Source organism: Serinus canaria, chromosome W, assembly GCF_022539315.1.
Source record: "Serinus canaria isolate serCan28SL12 chromosome W, serCan2020, whole genome shotgun sequence".
In the NCBI taxonomy this organism is placed as follows: domain Eukaryota; kingdom Metazoa; phylum Chordata; class Aves; order Passeriformes; family Fringillidae; genus Serinus; species Serinus canaria.
The window spans coordinates 15,765,145-15,778,753 of NC_066342.1; the positions used below are offsets into that span (position 1 = coordinate 15,765,145).

The 13,609-nt window shown below is 45.3% G+C and overlaps 1 protein-coding gene across 2 annotated transcripts in view; it reads right to left on the reverse strand.

Annotated features, from left to right (window-relative positions):
• The window catches only part of LOC127060968 (uncharacterized), a 1,003,595-nt gene that overhangs the window by 346,793 nt on the left and 643,193 nt on the right, over positions 1 to 13,609 (reverse strand). The window lies entirely within an intron of this gene.

A 13,609-nucleotide genomic window follows, 5' to 3' on the forward strand; every position in this document is an offset into this window, starting at 1 on the left:
CAGCAGTGGGAGACGGACATTGCTGAGGTGGAAGGTTCACCTCAGGTTCCTGAGTTGGCTGCAGTTGTTAGGGCTTTTGAAAGGTTCTCAGAACCAATCAATCTGATTACAGACTCTGCATACATGGCAGGAGTAGTATCCAGAGCAGATCAAGCAATACTGCAAGAAGTGTCTAATATCGCACTTTTCAAATTGCTTTCAAAACTTGTAAAGTTAGTTTCCCACCGAGAGCAACCATTTTATGTGATGCACGTCAGGTCACACACCGACTTGCCAGGGTTTATGGCTGAAGGCAAAAGAAGGGCAGATGCTCTTGCTGCGCCTGCAGAGATGGCCACTCTCCCAAATGTTTTTGAACAGGCAAAAATCAGCTTTTCCACCAAAATGCACCTGGCCTAGTTAGTCAGTTTCACATCACTTGAGAACAGGCCAAAGCGATTGTGGCCACATGCCCCAATTGCCAACAACATGCACTCCTACAATGAGCGCAGGAGCAAACCCAAGGGGGCTGAACAGTTGTGAACTGTGGCAAACAGATGTAACATACATACAGTCATTCGGACGGCAAAAATATGTCCATGTTAGTACAGATACCTTTTCTGGAGCAGTCTATGCCTCTGCCCACACAGGAGAATCATCTTCTGATGCCATAAAGCACCTCCTACAGGCTCTTTCTTTCATGGGCATCCCCAAGGAGTTGAAAACTGATAACGGGCCCTCTTACAAATCCAAGGAATTCAAGAGCTGCCTGCAGCAATGGGGAGTAGAGCACAAGACTGGCATCCCCTACTCCCCTACAGGTCAAGCCATAGTAGAAAGGACTCACTGTGATATCAAAAGAGTCCTGGACCAGCAACATCAGGTCCTGAAAGTGGAACCTCCCCACATCCGGTTGTCCAGGGCACTGTTCACAATCAATTTTCTGAACTGGTCCTTTGACAGCCTGAATCCACCCATCGTATGCCATTTTGGGGGGAGCAGTCAGATGTCAGTGAAAGAAAAGCCTCCAGTCTTAGTAAAGGACGCTGAGACTTGGAAGACAGTGGGACCTTACAAATTGGTTACATGGGGACATGGATATGCCTGTGTGTCCACCCCCTCGGGTTTAAAGTGGGTTCCTTCCAAATGGGTAAGGCCCTACATCCCCAAGGTCTCAGGGAAGTCTACAGAAGCATCCCAAGTTGCTAATGCTGCCTGGAGAAGGAAACGCCGTGCACGTTCCCTGGAAGAAATTCCATTTAAGCCTCCTATCTGGAATAGTTTGTAATATATTTCTATTTAAAGTTTCCTTTCACCAGTCTAGATCCCGCTGTTCGTGTGCAGTCTCAAGATACCATGAGACCGAGTCTGCTCCTCATCCTACTCATGATCATTCCACCAGCGATCTCCTGGATAGTCCCTCAGCCCAAAACAAACGTATGGACCACCTTGGCCAAAGCCCTTGGACAAGATCACATCTGTCTCTCCACAGCAACAGCCTCTGACCCCCTGACAACCCCTCTGATGGGAGTTCCCTTTAAATCCTCAGAGTTCCCAAACGAAATGTGGAATGCTTTAAATGAAGTTAACTCACTCGCACCTCCTCCTGGTCGCTACCCTGCTGACAATCCTTTACTGTTTTGGCAGCAGTGGGCAAGACAGTTACTGGTGCCAAAAAGAGAGCCACAAGAGTTCCATCTCTTAGGCTCCATGAATGCAACCTTTTGCATTCACTTTAAATTCAATTTCCAGTTACAATATCATTAAGCTAAACAAAATACCTATCCTGACCCTAGCAACCCACACTACACAGACAAAAACTGGTGCAAAAATTCAGTCCCAGTCATGCACTTGTCAGGTGTTGATTATAAGCCCCGTGAACTCCCAAAAGGGGTGTTTTTAATATGTGGAGACAGAGCACGGGCAGGTCTCCCTCCTCGTCTGCTCGGAGGTCCATGCACCTTCAGCAAGCTGAGCCTGTTTACCCCAAATCAAACAAATCTAATACATTGGCAAATATAAAACAACACACATACATTGGCTATCCAAAAAAGAGACCTAACACAATTAGATCCAGCATGTAATTCGGAAATTGTTCACTGGTCCAGACTTGAAGCCACCGCAATTACAGTCCTTCTGCCGTGGATCTCGGCAGCAAAAAGCATGGGGGAATTAGGCCGATTGAAATGTTGGGTTGCAGAACAGGCAAACCTCACTTCTACTGCCCTGAGTGAACTCTTATCAGACGAGGAAATTACCAGTCAAGCCACCATTCAAAACAGGGCAGCCATAGACTATCTGCTCCTTCTGCACAACCATCGCTGTGAAGAATTTGAAGGTCTCTGCTGCCTCAACTTTTCATCAAAAGCGGAGAACGTCCATGCCAAGATTGACAAGATGAAAACCATGGTGACAAAATCAAGAGAGAAACGGACAACTGGATGAGTGAACTGTTCAAAGGCTGGGGACTTTCGGGCTGGTTGGGATCCATTCTGAAAACTGTGGTTTTAGTACTGTTTATTTTAGTTATTGTTATTGTAGTTGTTAGCATGGTTTTTGGGCTGATCAAGCGCATAGTGTACAAGTTAATTTGAAGCTCATCTCCCCCTCCTGAAGTCTACCATTTGGAAGCCCTTAGTGCTCCAATGGATGACATGGAAGCCTCAGTGGAAAACAGTGACCCTCCTGAAGAGGAGGAACTAATTTACCAACCGTGGTTTGGCAAGCATTCTGCACCCCAAACCCAGTCCTCTTCATTTTAAACAAAACAAGGGGGAGATGTTGCGGTGTGATGTCATAGTTTGTCTCAGGTATCCCGATCCTTCCCAGGTGCCAATCACCTCTCCTTTCCCCCACCCTGACCCCTGCTGAGTGCTGTGTGTCAATCCTGACATTCCAGAAGGGCATCAAGTGATTGGCAGAGTTCAAAAGATGGCTTGCATCCCTGGGGGGGCCATTGGCCCACCCAGGTGCCCTTTCACCTGATACCTACCTGTCCTGCACCTGGTTGGTGGGATCTCTACCCCTTCCTGCCCCCTCTCCCTGGGGTTAAAAGAGCCAGGAACCACACAGTTCGAGAGGTTCTCTTAGAGCTGTTATGGAATTCAGAAGCTTGCGTGTCAGAATAAAACTCTGGATCAAAACCCTCTAACAGAATCCAACTCCTTTTGCTTCACCTTGCCTTCAAGCATCTCCAACAGAGGTAAACCGGAGCTCTGCATGTCTGGACTTGTCTCTAGCGTCCAGCTGCAGCATCCAGCTTAGCCAGAGGTGTCTCTGAGGTGAAAAAAACTGCAGTTGATGCCTTTTGGTCAAGCAGCAGAGGCTAGTCAAGCCCGGACACGTCCCATCCGGCTATATTGGTAATTATTTCAATAGTTTGACATTGGCCCAACGCAAGGCACCCATGAGAATCGCTTGCTCACCATCTTCTGCTACAGCTGGGTGGTGGAGAAATGGAAAAAAAATTTACAAATGGTTCATGAGTGAGATAAGGACTGGGAGAAAAAAATTCAGGGGCAAAACAGGCTCAAATTAAGGTTGCAAAGTGAATTTATTACTAACAGAATCAGAGGAGGATAATGAGAAGTAAAATAAGCCCTTAAAACACGTTTTGCCCCCCAGCCCCTCCCTCCTTCCCACCCACAGCGCAGGGAGACAGTGCATGCGGGTTTTGGTCAGTTCACCACCGAGAGGAGTCCTTCCCCTGTGAGGCCATGGGGTCCTTCCCATGGGAGACAGTTCTCTGTGAACTTCTCTGGCGTGGGTCCACTCTCACAAGCAGCAGTCCTACTGCTCCTGCTGCAACATGAATTTCCCCCCACGGGCACCTAGTCCTCCCAAAACTGCTGCGACGTGGGTCTCTCTTTGCAAGGGGTGCAGTCCTCCAAGGACAGGCTGCTCCAGGATGGAAGCAAAGGCCCCCTCTCTCCACTGGGTCTTCCACTGGATCACAGCCTCCTCCAGGAATCCACCTGCTCTGGCATGGGCACCTCCCCCACAGGCTGTGGGTGGATCTCTGCATCCCCCATGGGCCCATGGGCTTCAGGGGGGCAGTCTGCTTCACCATGGTCTTCACCATGGCCTGCAGAAGAATCTCAGCTCCGGTGCCTGGAGCACCTCCTCCTTCTTCACTGACCTTGGTGTTGCTATGATGTTTTCCCTCACATATTTTCACCTCCTCCTCTTCTTTCACTAGAAGAAAAACTGTGACTTTGTTTTGATTTTCTTCTTAAATATGTCATCACAGAGGCATTACCAACCTCTAATTGTCTCAGTTTTGGCCAGTAGCATGCCCATCTTTAGAGCCATCAGGGATTGGCTCTGCTGGACATGGTGGAAGCTTCCAGTAGCTTCTCACAGGACCCATCTCTCTGTGGCCCCCCTGCTAGCAAAAACTAGGCCGTGCAAAAACAATACAGTATATATAAAAAATTGACACCATTACATATTTCCTAAAACAGTGTGTGAAAATATTTTTGTAGTCTACCCCTCACCAGCAGCTTAGGCACCACACAGCTACTTGCTCAGATGCCACCCCACTCCCACCCCCACAAAAAAAAAAGAAGGCACAGAGAAAATAGGAAGAGCAAAAGCAAGCTAACTCAGGGTTTGAGAAAGATAAAGAAAATAAAACCATAACAAGTGATGCAAAGGTAATTACCCATCACCTTCCAGAAGTAGACTGATGTTCAGCCAGTCTCTGAACAACAGTGACCTCCCGCCCCCCCCCCCCCCCCCCAAAAAAAAAAAAGGAAACCCTCATCCTTTCCCTCAAATTCTATTTCTGAGCATGACATTATATGGAATGGAATGGAATGGAATGGAATGGAATGGAATGGAATGGAATGGAATGGAATGGAATGGAATGGAATGGAATGGAATGGAATATCCCTCTGGCCAGTTCAGGTCAGCTGTCCCATCTGTGTCTGTTAGGGAAACTGGCCTCATCTCACACTCAGGCAAGGAGTTACATTCATACCATCTGAGACTTCAACCACTAGGACTTTAGAGTCCGTTCATGATGAATGGCTCCACTGAACCAATGGGTACCCTGTGTTGACTCCAGACACACACACTCACATGGACATTTTCCCTTTTGGTTTTACCCTAGGTTTCCCCAAGCAGAGCCTCAGGCAGAATCTAGCAAATTAGGTTATTTGGTTCAGTGATGAGATACAGCTTGAGCTGGGTGCTTCAGGAGAGGGACCTTGAAAAAAAATCCTTGGGCAATTATACCCTTACAACCCTCACCCCTTACGTGACAGTTCAGTCCAATAGTAATATTATGGTATGTGGTAGTCTTGTTCTTCATTGGGTCTCCTCATTGTCTCTAGGTGAACCCATTTCTTCTCTTACCTCTAAGGCTCCATCTTATGCTGACAGGGGTAGTCGCCTCCCTTGCTTCCTTATCTTCTGGCTCAAACTGGCTCTGGGGCCTCCTTTTACTTAAGTAGGTAAAAGTTCAGTGTATCTTGGTGTAAATTCACAGCTCTCAGCCTGAGGCTTCAGCACATCTAGTTACTAATGCTAAGTAAGTTACACTAAGCTACTAGTTTTCTTTATTTCTTTACAGTGTCCCTGCCAAACTTCTTACTCACTCCCTAGCCTATTCCCCAGTGAGAGGTAGCAGCCAAGAGGGTGTGGAGCCTAGAGCTGTGTGGTTGTGTCTAGGTTGTTATTCTATACCATTCACATCGTCGTTGTGGGTTGGAAGTAAGGGACTCACTTCTGGGAAGGGAGGGGGGGGGTGTGGCTATGGGTGGAAGAAAAAGGTACCACATGAGGGGGTTGTTTCCATTTTGTTCCTTTTTCCAGCAGAGCAAGTGGCGAATGGAGTGGTGGGGTGGCTCTGGTTACAGTCAAGTCACTTTGGGTCAGACTTAGTGAGCATTTTTGCATGTAATCACCCTTTCATACTCTGTTGTTATTAGTATTGTAGCTGTTACTGTTCATTTTCTTATCTCGTTGCTGTTTCCAGTAAATTGTTCTTATCTCAACTCAGAATCTCCACCTATTATCTCTCTTGAGGGAGTGAAGGGAGGAGAGGGCCTGTGTGGGGTTTAATTTCCATCTATGCTTAAACCATGACAAGGGGGTAGAAGAGGCAAAAGTGAAGCTGTGCCTGGAAAGAAGGGGGAGGGTGGGGGAAAGGTGGTTTTATTTTTGGGTTTTATTTCTTCTTTTTTACTGGCAATAATTAAAGTAATATTTCCCAAGTCGAGTCTATTTTGCCCATGATGGTAATTGGTGAGTGACCTTCCTGTCCTTATCTCAACCCATGAGCTTTTTCATCTTTTCTTCCCCTGTCCTGCTGAGGAGAGGGGAGTAAGTGAGCTGTTTGGTAGGCACCTAGCAGCCAGACAAGATCAACCCACCACAGTTCTTACTTGTGGGTCAACCCTTGTGGCAGCAGCTCTCTGGCCACAGAGAGAAACACAACTTTCCCAGGCATCATCCTGGGAAAGGCTGTGAGAAGATCAGAGAAAAGAATGTGAAACAATTCTTAACTTGCTGCACCTGGTATTGTGAACATGTGGAATGTGTTATGGAGATTTGTTTACCAAAGGGTGGTTTCTTAATTAGCCAATGGTGATGGTGTTTGGACTGGAGGACCAATTAGGTCCACCTTTATCGTAACTGTCTATTAAAGAGCAATGGGTTTCTTTATAAAGAATTATTGATCAGCCTTCTGTAAATCACTGGGTCTATGCTAATTATTACCCGGCCAGGGGCCCGCTTGCAATGACAAACCCTGGTAAGCAGCTGTCTTGGGTGTGGATTTTATCCCAAATCCATTTTTTGTTTGTTTGTTTTTGTGTCCCGAATTGGTCATTTCCCCCTGGCCCTTCCCGGCTCCAGGAGTATTGTGATGGGTGAGAGCCACCTTGGGATCCTGTGAGGGGTGGGGGGATGAAAGGCTGTGGTTTCCTTCCGGTGGGACGATCAGCTCAGTGGCCACGCAGCGTAGTGCTTCTGACTGGAGATACTGTTGCCTTGTGGGTTTTGCCTGGGTTTTTTTCTTTTCCTTTGGCACTGTGACTGGGCTTGCTGGCTTGCTTGGGAGCCCAAAGCCAGTGCGTGCTGCGCTGGGAGCCCGCTGTCCCCTGCCAGGGCCACTACCTCTGTGCAGCCCTACCATGGGAGTAGCCATTGCCAGTGAGCTATCCAAGGGAGCGATTCCCTGCCCAGCCTCCCTGTCTTCTGCCACTAATTAGGGCTTCCTGCTACACTTTAACTTGATACCCCACATCTGCCCAACCCCCGCAGCTCCTGCTATGGCTGTAGAATTTCTGCTACATTTTGTTTGCCACCTCAGGGTGTGCTCGCTTTAATAGTATAGGGATAAAATGTTTCTAAAATCATGGAATATTCAGGGGAGTTAGAAAGGAAGGATAGGCCTGGGAGGCCCTGGGAAAATGTTAGGCTGCACCTGTATAATAATTTAATGACTATGATGAATGATATGATTGTTAAATGTGATGATTGTTTGGTAATTGGATATAATTATTGTTTAATCATAACAAGAATCATGAGAAATTATCTTGGGGGGGGGTGATTTGCGGTAGCAAACAAACTCCAAAATTTTGTGTAAGTTGTAAAGCAGTATGGTTATGACAGCGCTGGATGCATGTGGGAATCATTCCCCTAAAATGTCATGCGGACCTCTGGGAACTCCAGATCCCCTTTTATCTCCCTCTCAAATACATATGCATGCAATTTCACAATAGGTTCATACATATTCATTCCACTGATTTCCAGTGACACTTGCCACTAATTCTTCTTTATCAGAAAGAACTCTTGGGTCAGGTTGCCCTGCTCTGTCTGCCCCTCGCCCCCCCCCCCCCCCCATCTCTTGTCCTTCGCCTGAAGCAGTCCCTCCAAGCACAGGCCCTTCTAGAGAACAGGCAATCAGATTAAACAGCAAGCTACAGACTTAACGATGTACATTTCACCTAAGTCAAAATGGATTTCTACTCTGGAAAATTTCCACTCTGCCTCATTCCCCCTTTCCTAAAAGGAATAAGTAAATTCTTTTACTTCATGCAAATTCCTATGACAATAAGCGTGCCTTAGTGCTTTACCATGTACGTTTGATGAGGAGGTTAATACAGCTACTTGCTGTAGGATTCTCCAATTCCAAATTAACAATAAAAAGGATAACCCTAAACTTTTTCCAACTAATATTAACAAAACTCCAATGGAATGACACAAGCTTAATCTTAACAAAATTGCAAATACAAAAATTAGAATGATTTCTACTAGAAAAAATAATATCATTGTTATCAATTTTTACAGTAGCACAAACGGTTCTCAAGCACACACACCCTTTACCAGTATATACAAGCACAGTCTTCTGATCAGTGACTGGATGAATCTCGAAGTGGCAAATACTTTGTTCAGTGCCTAGACACACATCTTGAGCATTATTAGTAATGCTTTCACAAATGAATCCTAGTTGTTCCTTAGTAATACAGGATTCTAAGTTTACTGTTTGCCACTTTTCATTCACCTTTTGTGCCCACACTCTATGTTCTGAAGGGTAGAGCACTGTTTCTTCATGATTTTATCCTAGTGCAATGATGGGGTGGATAACGTAAACAGTGGCATTCCATATGGTAAGCACAAAGGCAGTGGCCACATTAGAAGCAGGATCATAGGTGACAGTTACCATAGTCTACCAGGATTGAAACTTCCTTCCAAAATCAATCGCATTATCCCAGACAACCTTCTGAATTTCAGCTGGAAAATTACCTTCACCCCCTTCCCATATGATCAAAGCTGCTGTTGCCTGCATCCATAACTGTGCTTGTATACAACTGAAAGCTAAGGACACATTATCTGTAAATGAAATTACAAACTACCCCCAGCCATAATATACTCATTTTGCCTGAGTAAGTTTTAGTGTCAGTTCATTGTCTCCCGATGTCACTCTCCAAGGGGCTTCTGGGGCCTTCTTCACTCGAGAGTGGTGGATCCAGGCATTCTGCTCCTTGATCTTGATTTCAGTGAAGGTGGTGAGAAGCATCTGGAATGGTCCTTCCCACTGTGGTTCCAAAGTCTTTTCTGTAAGAGACTTAACATATACATAATCCCCAGGCTCAGTCACATGTTTTTCATCTTCTCTGAGCTGCCTACTTAAAGCCACCATATAGGTATTGTGGCTGGAACTCTGAAAGAGATATTGTTTACTCTGGTCACCTCTCAGGCCTTGACAGTTCTGGTGGGGAATGCTTCTGGCCACCCTGAAAATGTATTTGTCAATACTCATAAATACTGACACCCCCCCCCTTTCCATGGGAGTTCTGAAAAGTCAATTTGCCACTGCTGTCCGGGTCCATGACCCTTCCCAATCTGACCTAGTTTTGGTCTGGGGGTATTCTTGGGGTTAGTCTCGAGGCAAGGATCTCACTGTCGGTTTACCTGAGTTATAGTGGCATATAAATTCCTGCCAACGATACTTTCAATTAGATATGTGTTCTAGAAAGCCTGTGGAAACTACTACTTCAAAGTCAACACTTCTTTTTGATGCACTCTGTAACACTGGCAGCCTTGGTCATTCTGGGAAAGGAGCCACACTTTATAAAAGCTTTTAAGTAGTTAGGCCCCAGTGTGTTTTCTGGTGTTCCTCCTTTACTAGTGACCACACAAATGGGAAGGGATTACCAGCTCCCTTTCAATGGTAGCCCACCCCTCGTGGTTGTATGTCCCTTTTGATTAGTATTATTATTATATTCTGCCTTACCTTCAAGGGAAATTTGTCCATAATTACCTCACCTTTTGCTGCTTTGCCTCTCCATCCGCCAGCTCATTTCCTTCCTCCAATTCTGAGCTCACTCTCTGGTGTGCCTTAATATGCCTTTTCAGGCAGCTGAGCTGCTTCCAGCAGCTGGATTATCTCTTCTTTCCTTGTGAGGTCAGCAGTCCCCTTTCCCTCCAGATGGCTCCACATGCATGACTCCGAATGCATACCTCGAGTCTGTATATACTTTTATTCTCTTTTCTTTTGCCATTTCCAGGGCACGGGTCAGTGCAATTATCTCAGCCTTCTGCGCAGAGGTGCCTGTTGGTAAGGGTCCAGATTCTCTTACCTCTCTGCAGGTAGTCACTGTGTATCCAGAATGTCACTCTCCACTGGCAACATAGCTACTCTCGTCAGTGAACCAGGTCTCTGCACCGTCCAGAAGAGTGTCCTTTAAATCTGGGTGGCTGGAGTAGGTAGCTTTAATGGTCTCTAGGCAATCGTGGTGTACTGCTTCTCCTTGATTTCCACTGAGAAAGGAAGCTGGGTTGACAATATTAGTCGCCACTATCTCTACATCATCTGTCTCTACCATGATGGCCTGGTATTTCAGGAACCTCTGTGGTGAAAGCCAGTGCCCACCCTTTACTTCCAGTACTGTGGACACTGTATGGGACACTAGCACAGTCATTTTTTGTCCCAGGGTAAACTTGCATGCCTCCTGAATATTCAGCCCAACTGCTGCTACAGCTCTGAGGCAACCTGGCTATCTTTTGGCCATCTCATCTAGTTGCTTGGAGAAGTAAGCAACAGCCCTCCGGTATGGACCCAAGTCTTGAGCCAGTATTCCCAGGGCAATTCCCTGTCTTTCATGGGAAATTAGAAAGAATGGTTTACTTACATCTGGAAGTCCTAAAGCTGGAGCTGACATGAGGGCACTCTAGCTGGTGAAAGGCCTGTGTGGCTTCCTTTGTACACTAGAGATCTCTGTTTCCATTGGCAATAAGAGCATAGAGGGGTCTGACAAGCAGTCCATAATTATAAACCCACAGCTGGCACCTTCCTGCTATGCCTAAGAAGGTTCGGAGTTCCTTTATTGTCTGGGGTTTTGGGGTTTGGCATATGGCTTCTTTGCGAGCCTGCCCTAAAGTCTGTTGCCCAGCACTCACCTCATACCCCAGGTAGATTACTTTCTGTTTCACTATCTGTGCCTTTTTCTTTGATACTCTGTATCCTTGGAGTCCTAGGATATTTGAAATGCTTACCATCCAGGCCACACACGCTTCCCTTGTCTGTGTGGTTACTAGAAGATCATCCACATACTGCAATAGTCTTCCTTCTTCCTGTGGAGCTTCCCAGGACTCTGGATCTTTTGCAAGTTGCTCTCAAACAGACTGGGGAAATTTCGAAGTCTTGAGGCACATGGACTATGTGAGCTGGGTTTTGCACTGCCTTCAGGGCTTTCTCATTTGAATGCAAAAATTTTCTGGCTGGCTTTGTTGATAGGGAGGCAAAAGGAGGCATCTTTCAGATCTAAAACAGTAAACCAGGTTAGCTCAGGTGTTAAACAAGTTAGTAAAGTATGTGGAGTTGCTGCCACAGGATATAAATTCTTTATGATCTTATTGACGGCCCTCAATCCTGTACTATCATTTATTGGGCTGATTTCTTCCCTATCTTCTTTTTCAGGGGGTACTGCTTAATTTTCACTGGTTGTGTTCCTCCCTTAAGCTTGATTACTATGGGGGGCATTCTTCACCCTCCCTGGTACATCAGAGGCCCATACCCCTGAAAATACTTGTCTTAATATCTCTTTACTAATTTCCTTCCTAATTTCAATGGCTGTTAATGTTATGCCTAACATCTTTATATACTTTTGATCATTTACCTCCAGAGTAACCTCCCCATTTTAGAATGTTTAGTGAATTTGGTATATACAAAAACTGATAAGTACACGTTACTTTAAGGGTTTGCAAAAGTATGCCTTCTCAGATTGGCCAGTTGTTCCCCACACTACAACATAATCATTCTCCACAGGTACTAAAGCTTTTTTTGAAACTGAATATATGGCCCCTGTGTCAACCAAAATTCCACCCTTTTCTTTTCTTCTGGTCTCACTGCCTCTCGCAGAGGGGTCTGTTACCTCCTAGTTCTGGATGAAATTGGACTGCCAGGAGGGGGATGGGTGCAAATGGCTATACCTTTGGAGCCTGAGTCCTCTTCCCTTTTGGGGAGGTCCTCCTTATCTTCCTCCCTTACCTTAGGAGGAGCCTTTAACAAATCATATGTACTCATTTTGCGAGTTGTAATCGTTTTGCGTTTCAGCATGATAAACTTTGTCTGATTTATACATTGCTGTCTTACACTGCATGGTGAACAACATGTTTGATTTGCCTTTTCCTTGCTTTGCTTTCTTTTTCAAGAGCTAACACCAGTGGGTCAGAGGGAGCTCTGAACCCACAGTTACTCTGCCATTCTGGGTGATTCTTTAAGGTGAAAAACATATCAGCATACGGGACCTTATCCCATTTACCTTCCCATTTTAAAACAGCATTAACTGCAATAAGGTATTATAAATCTTTTTATTTTCTGAGCTGCCCCTACTGGCAGCTTTCTCCCAGTGAGCCCCTCCCAAAGGGGCTAGTTCAGGAACCTCTTTCCTCTGGTTGGTTCTCATTATCTCCTTCTCCTTTTATACTATCTTGTTTCCACCCAAGCCTCACAGTGTCTTTTCTCAGTTTTTCTTACACACAGACCTCCAGGTGGCAAGTATCAGATGCAATCCTCCACACATAAGCTTTAACATCTTAGGTTCTGAAGTGGCTTGATCAGGAACCTTCAATTTACACTTGAGGCACAGAACAGCAACACCAGCACCTCTCACAAACTCTGCATTGCAGGCAAGGTGCCAGCCTCTCAATGCACCAAAACCTCCTGGGAATTGCCTGCTGGCTATTCCGTTTATCACTTAACCTCTAGGCAGGTTGTTCTCAGTCCGAACTTACTCTATTACCAGCTGAAGTCTCATAAACTCATTCGTCTCTTCTATCTAAACTCTGTTTTACAAAATCTCAGTCTTTTCCAGTTCTCTTCCTGCACAATCTAATTCAAGCATTGTTTCTACTGACACTCACTTTACTGCCTTGCAAAAGGATGTGCTTGTTACAGCAAAAACTCTGATATGCCCATAGACACACACACCCCACCCCCCCTTATCTCAAATTCAGGAGTCAGGGCTTGAATTGCTGGGGGGGGGGGAATTCCTGGAATTCCTTTAATTCTTTTTACCACAGTTAAATATAAATCACCATACTGTAGTTCTTCTGTGTAAAATGCTACACTTGTTGCAAACAAAATCCTAAAATCTCTACAAACACAACCATACAGCCCCAAGAATCAAATTACCACAATACAGGGGAAGAACCACACAAACTCACTGGGAAAGGGCGTATCTGTCAAAGTGCCCACTTTTCTCAAAACAACACAGCATACAATACTTCAGCATTTACCCACATCAGCTTTCTCTGGTCCTCACACACTCTGGACACAATCAAAATAACAGCACAGAGAACAGGCAATCAGACTAAACAGCAAGCTACAGACTTAACGATGTACATTTCACCTAAATCAAAATGGATTTCTACTCTGTAAAATTTCCACTCAGCCTCAGGGGTTTGATGGAAATTACAAAAATCTATGCTTGGATGAAATCAATGTATACAATAGAACAATATAAGTTTAATAATAAATATGTAGTTGTATAATGATAAGGGTATAAAAACATGTTCATCCCAAACCCATGTTGGAGTCAGATTTGGGTCTGTACCCCTGACACCCAGAGCTCTTCAATAAAAGCACCTGCATATAATCATTCCGTGATTATGTGTT